This window comes from Montipora foliosa, chromosome 12 (assembly GCF_036669935.1).
Source record: "Montipora foliosa isolate CH-2021 chromosome 12, ASM3666993v2, whole genome shotgun sequence".
NCBI classification, from domain to species: domain Eukaryota; kingdom Metazoa; phylum Cnidaria; class Anthozoa; order Scleractinia; family Acroporidae; genus Montipora; species Montipora foliosa.
Window position 1 is genome coordinate 9,618,516 of NC_090880.1, and position 7,500 is coordinate 9,626,015.

The following is a 7,500-nucleotide window of genomic DNA, read 5'->3' on the forward strand; positions in this document are numbered from 1 at the left end:
AGGTACCATACATTGTTTCATTGTCACAGTAGGAGTCGAGAAACTATCTTTTTTTACTACACCCTTAACGCTAGTGTGCAGTTTCAAATTTTTGTTCAGAGCCAATGCAGGTTTCATCATCGCGCAGCTTAAAACACTATCAATTAGCGGGGGCTTCCAAGGGAAACAACAATACACTAATAAGAGACGGACCATGTCGTTTTTGGGAAACGTCATGTATTTTCTCATAAAAAGTTGTTTTTCTACTGAAAGTTTAGGAAACCCTTTTTAGCATTGATTCCAAGATCCCAACAGCAGCAAGCTAGGGTCTGAAAATGTTCCTCTTCTTTGGTTCGTTTTACTTCCCTCCTCCTTTCCATTGTGGAAAAATTACCCCACCTCCCCTCTCCCCCAATGATAAAGTGATCTTATCCTCTGGTTGTTCGTTTCAAGTGCTGGTTCATAAGCAGTAGTACCGGTGGGACTCGTCTTTTCACAACCTAAATGAAAACCAAACTTGAATTGTGCTTCAGAACAATTATCGATGTGCACAAGGTGAGTGAAGTCTTGAGCTAACTCAAATAATGTAGTAATAGATTCATGAACTGCGTTCAATACGCGACAAAGAAATAGGTGTACCTAATTGAGCGTGCTTCACGGCCGAGATTTGACATCGTACGGTACATTTGTTACATCACATCCCCGGCGTTGTTAAGCCCCAGCATGCTAAGCGTCGGAAAAAGCTTAAAGCCACCCTCATGTTTAAACTATTAAATGGACTTTTTATTATCTACAGGACCTGTTTTCAATTCGCACCACAAAATTTAATGTCAGGAATTTAGAAATGGTACTTAATTTGCCCAAACCAAACACCAACTATCTCAAAAAATGTTTTAGCTACAGTGCGGCCTCACAATGGAACAACTTACCAAACAATTTACGTACGATTGAATCAGTTAGATCTTTTAAAAAAGAAGTGAATCGATTTTATGAAAATGAGGGTTAGGCTCCCACACGGCAACCTTGAAAAACAGTATTTTATTACTATAGTGGGTATTGCATTTTATTGTACTACAGCTATTGTATTCCTACTGAAGGTTTTACCGTGTTTAAATAAAGCATGTATGTATGCTTTGGGGTGTGTTTAATAAACATGGCATCCATCTCCATGTGCTTCTATCTTGGTGTCAGAAGTGGGATTAACTGTACGGTCACTGTTCTCTGAACACGGAAAAACATGTCATATATGGCGTCCTGGTTGGGACACGGAGTCAGCGGTCACACTACCGAAATTCTCGACTTCGGGAGATCCGCGACGGAACTGTGAAAAGTTCATTCAGTTTTTCAAAGATTGGTGTGAGCTCAATGGATGGTACGATAGCGAGCCGTTGCCACCTCCTACAGAAGAAGGAGGGGAAGCACCACCGACCGGGCCAGTGTGGCTAGCAAAAGGTAAGGCTACGGCAGCTTTTCGTTCCGCCATAGCTGGCAACCAAGAACTCGAAAACACGTGCGCGGCTTTCAAGCTGTAAGAGGAGGAACGGAAGGAACCGGAGATTATTCTTAAACATTTGGAGGTACATTTCACGGCGAATGACGGAGAGAACTATTTTTGCCCAAATGAAACAAAAACCTCATGAATCACTCACGGCCTGGGAAGGAAGAGTTAAAGAACAAGGTAGGAGGCTAGATTATTGTGCTAATTGCGAGGACCAGCTACTTCTAGACAAATTCATATCAGGAATCAACAACGAGAGACTTATGTCAAAACTACTGGATAAGGGATAAAGCAACTTAAGATATCACCTCATTTTATCAGTGTTGCAGATAGATAAGAACTTTGAACAATGTGAAAAGGCAAAGGCAGTAATGCAGGAGCAAGGAAGCCCCCTATATCAGAGCAAAACTTGGGTAAAGGTCATTTCAGTCAAAGGAAATCAGAGAAATTATGGGGACAAAGTCAATCCAGTCGCCAGGGCAAATTTGATGTTTTCTGTATTGTGCAGGGCCATCACACCCTCGCTCTATATGCCCAGCTTCAAACAAGCGATGCTCTAGAAAAGGCCGTGGGAGAATCGGACATTTTGCTCGGGCGCGCCGAATGGAAGTGCCCCCTTTAGTCAACCCTTTCGAAGTCATGAACACCAAACAACAGGCACGTCACCTAGATGCCACTTTAAGTGAGGATTTTGAGGATTATAGAACTGCCCTCTATGAGGTGGACTTGATACCCGAAAAGTATGCTCAAAGTGTACTTAGTACAGTAGAAGACCAGCAGGGCACCAGGGTGGGTCGTAAGTTCTTTAGTTACTTAAGACTGGGACTAGCTGTCATGGCGGCTGGTACGTTTCTTTGACCGTTCAACAAACTATGGCGGTTTCGTGACATTTAGGAGTTTTACCTGTACTGGTATACAATTGAATTAGTTCCTATTGACTTGTGAAAGCTGTTTTCACTATAGATTAAGTTACTCTCAGACCAAAGAATGTCAAATACTCAAGAAAAGAAACGTGCACGTGGATCAAGTTCGACCGCTGAAGAGGATGTAACCGACAAAATGATCCTGGAAAAGCTTTCCAGCATCCACGAAGACATTACAGCATCAAAAGTCGAACTGAAAAGTGAAATTCAGAAAGTGAAATTAGAATTAAGCGAAGTAACGAAGTCATTGAACGACGTATGGGAAGAAGTGCAATCACTTAAAGGGAACCTCCACTAAAACAGGAACATATCTTCAAAATAGTTAACATAATGCTCACAATCAAAATTGTTCGAACGTTTTCCAATGAGAGCGCTTGTATCCGAAATAAATAAATTTAAAAAACGGTTGTTTTGGTTTTCAAATTTCCCGGGCGCCGCCATCTTGAATAATTGTGACGTGTCATGGTTGCCCTATTGTTTTAAAACAAAAGCTCTTTGTGCAAATACAAAAGAGCAACCATAACACGTCACAATTATTCAAGATGGCGGCGCCCAGGAAATTTGAAAACCAAAACAAGCGTTTTTGAAATTCATTTATTTCGGATACAAACGATTCCACTGGAAAACGTTTGAACAATTTTGATTGTAAACATTATGTTAAATATTTTGAAGTTGTATTCTTGTTTTAGTGGAGGTTTCCTTTAAACAGAAGAACAAAGGTTTACAAGACCAGTGCGACACCACTACCAGAGAGAATAGCAAATTAAACGAAGAGATCAACGCGCTTAAAAATCGTCGTATTAAGATGGAAGATTACTCTAGGCAAGAAAATCTTCGTTTCTACAACATTCCGGAAAATCCTGGAGAGAGTAGTGTGGAGTGCACGCGTAAAGTAAAAGATGTACTATCTGAGCTTGGGGCCGACCCAGAAAATATTATGTTCCACGCAATTCGTCGAACGGGAAATCCAAATACTACAACTTCTCCGAACAGTGCTGTGACCAATGAAGTTTCGACAGAATCAAGAGAAGGGGAATCACGACCTCCACGTCCACGACCAATTTTAGTTCGTTTCGTTTCAAGAATGGATAGCGATTGGGTTTGGGATAACAGAAAGAAACTTATGAACAGTTCTCGCTTCTCATCTGTACGTATTTATTGATAAAGACCTCTCCGCGGAATCAGCTAAGCAACGTGGGAAGCTCCGCGCCGCATATAGGAAAGCCAAGGAACTGAACATCGGAAAAGTCTTCATAAAAGGTAAAATGCTATCAGTCAATAGTACTGCTTACTCAGTAGACAACCTACCGGACTATCTTTTGCCACGGCAACATGTCAGTGATTAGCTAAAGCTTGCTTAAAACGTATTGGTTTTAGCACCATTAGCTTATGGTTTCTCTTTTCATTATTTTTAATTTTGCTAGGGTAGATTTCATTATTTGCGTAAGGGTTATTATCTACATCTGCATATATATACATATATATTTTTGTTTTCCGGTCAGCTTTGTTTTTTTTTTGCTTGTGTAGACTTCGCTAAAATTTACATAAAACTACTTCACCATGCTAAAGCGTATTAATTTGCACGCCATAGTTTGCATTTTCTTTCAAACAATAGTCCCGAGCCCTCGAGGTCGCACTAAAGGTGTGAATCTTGCGAACCTTTTTAACAATCTTAAACAACCTAACTAGAGTAATTTTCTCTTGCTGTTCTTTGTGTGTTTTTTTTTTGTTTTCTTTCTTCGGCCTTTAGATCTATGTTTTCTTACATTTTTCGACCATTTCATACTTGTTTGAATGAATGGTTATTTCACTTTATATGTAGTTCACTACGCAACTTTTCCCACTGGTTTATGCTCCTCTCTTCCTCGCAATATGATGTCTAAAAATATTAACTTCAAGCTTATATCCTTAAATGTCTGAGGGATTCGTTCTTTTGAGAAGCGAAAGGCCGTGTTTAATTGGCTTTATAAATCTCAGGCCGATATATGTTTTCTTCAAGAGACCTACAGCACTCCAGAAGTTGTGAACATATGGAAAAAATAATGGAAGGGCGATACCTTTTTCTCACATGGTAGTTGTCACAGTAAAGGCACAATGATCCTTGTAAAGGAACATTTAGATTTTAAACAAATTTCGTCAAAAGTTGATCCATTAGGCCGTTACATTTTTCTAGAAGTTGCGATCCAAGACTCGCCTTTTGTCCTTCTGAATATTTATGCTCCAAACAAATGTGCGGAACAATGCGGGTTTTTTAGCAAATTATCCGAGGAACGTAAAGACTTTGTCACAGACGCAGACAAGTCCGTTGTTGTTGGGGGAGATTTTAATATCATCCTTGATCAAGAACTTGATGGTCGAGGCGGGAATAAAAAGAGAAAGGATTCTGTGCAATATGTAGAAGATATGATTATCGAGCATGATTTAGTAGATATATGGCGTATCCGTAACCCAACTGACAGGCGTTTCACTTAGCGTCAAAAATCACCGTTAATACAAAGACGCCTAGATTATTGGTTAACCAGTAATGATTTACAAGAAGACGTTGAATCTGTAGAAATAATAACTGCAATTAGGTCGGATCACTCAGCCATAACACTATCAGTTAATGGCCTTGGTGAAAACGAGCGGGGACCAAGTTTTTGGAAATTTAATTATACTTTAGTAAATGACCAAGAATATTGTGACCTCCTTTGTTTGGGATATAAAAACTGGTTAGAAGATTTTAAAGAAGTAAATGATCAACGAATTCTATGGGACCTGATTAAATATAAAATAAGACAGCGAACAATAGGCCATTTCCGAGTTCATGTCTGCCTCCTCTTCAAAGCGAGTCTAAGTGCTAAGTCTTTGTGATGGTAATTAGTTCTACTTTACATATGAATGAAAACTAATTTTCATAAGAAAAACTTCGCACTTAGACTCGCTTTGAAGAGGAGGCAGACATGAACTCGGAAATGGCCTATTATCTGTAGCTAATCCAAGGCTCGCAAAAAAAGAGAAAACGTAAAGCAACTTGAAGGTCTAAGAGACTACACTACCAAATGTGATAACAACCCCTCTAAAGAAAACTTAGAAGAGCTGGAATGCCTACAAGCAGAATACGACCAGTTGTATGACTATATTACTCAAGGAGCTATAATTCGTTCTCGTGCAACTTGGTACGAATTATGCGCATTTGAAAACTTTTAGTTGATACTTGTGCAATATAAATGAATAAAGTTATAAAGTTATGAAGTTACGAACTAGGAGAAAAAAACAAAAAATATTTCTTAAATTTAGAAAAATCAAACAAGAAAAAGAGCAGTGTCCGTAAAATATTCACCAGGGATAGCAAGCTAACAAATGACCCAAAAAGATTATGGACGAGCTGGAATCATTTTCTGCTAACCTTTATGATGGTAGCAGTCGCCCATTAGATTCAACCACTCCCATGTTCTTAGATAGCTGAGATATCTCTAGGGGATTTCCTGCATTAACAGATGACTTGAGGAAAATTAGTGAAGGGAAAATAGGATATAGTGAATGCTTCAGTGTGCTGGGGACCTTCCCCAAAAATAAAACCCCTGGAGGGGAAACCACGAAACTTTCCTTATTTGCGGATGACATAACTTGTTTTTTACATGACAAAGAATCTCACACCTCCCTCTTCGCCACTCTGGAATTCTTTGGATCATGCTCTGGTCTGCGTGTAAATCACGAAAAAACTGAGGTTATAGCGCTTGGCAGTATTATTCTACATGAAAAGGATTTTAAGGACCATAAGATTTGTGAAATTATCAAGATCCTGGGAGTGTATTTATGACGAAAAACAGAGAAACGATCTAAATTTCCGACAAACATTAAAATCTATTAAAAAAATCAATACATATGTGGAAATGGAGGAACTTATCTATATTGGGTAAAATCTAAATTATCAAAACTTTTGCAATTGCAAAGTTAATGTTTAGAGCATCGGTAATTCCGATACCAAATGAGCTTGTAAAAGAAGTTAACTCGATTTTTTACACTTTTATCTGGAATGGAAAAGATAAAGTCAAGCGCTGTGCGCTTATTTCAGATATTGATAAAGGTGGACTGAAGATGCTGGTCAGTGCAAGACGAGTCATTTGTTTAAAGAAATTCTTTGAGGACTACCCGAGTTCCTGGAAATCGTTTTTAAATAGTTGTATTTTTTCATGTTGGTGGGAGTCAAATTTTGCATTGTTACTTTGATACCGTCAAATTAAAAACTCAGTTTCCGAAATATTATAAAGAATGCTTTGACGCATGGTCAGGTTTAAATAGTACAACGCCTGTCACTTTTAACGATGTTATGAACGAGATCATTTGGAACCATAGGTTTATATGTATTGATAAAAAGTCTGTCTATAGAAGTGATTTAGTTAACTTGGGAATCATAAAGGTGGGTGACCTTATTACGGATAACAATCTTTTCCTCCACGAAGATCTTTGTGTGGCGATCTCTCCTGAACAACGTTTCTTTATTATGGGTGTGGTTCACTCTCTTCCATCGGACTGGAAAACAATTATTAAGTCTTCTCTCTGTAAGAATGAAGTAAGACCCATCCCTCATACACCGTACATTGAATTAAACTGTGGCTCTTTTCCTATCTTAGATGTCACCTCTAAACAGATATACGATTCTTTTTTGTGCAAAAAACAAATCCCTCCGACAGCCCAACAAAAAATATCAGACAAATACTCAGATACGGTCATTAACTGGAAAAGGGTTTATTCTCTTCCTTTCCGTACTACACTTGATTCCAAATTGAGAGAATTTCAATACAAAATTCTAAACAATATTGTCTTTACAAATGATAAATTGTTTCGCTTTGGCCTTTCGCAATCTCCAAACTGCACTTTTTGCAATGAAGAACCAGAATCCTTAGAACATTTACTCTCTCGTTGGAAAGTGTCTTCTGAATTTTGGAAACAAGTCTTGTCCTGGCTAAATGAAAATAACATTGTTATAGAATCCTTTAACGAGATAGGTTTGTTTTTAGGGATTTTTGAAGAAATGGAAGATTTCTTTTGATCAATCATGTTATGCTTTTAGGTAAATATTATATTTATGTAAGGAAATGCCTTGGAGGTTTACCT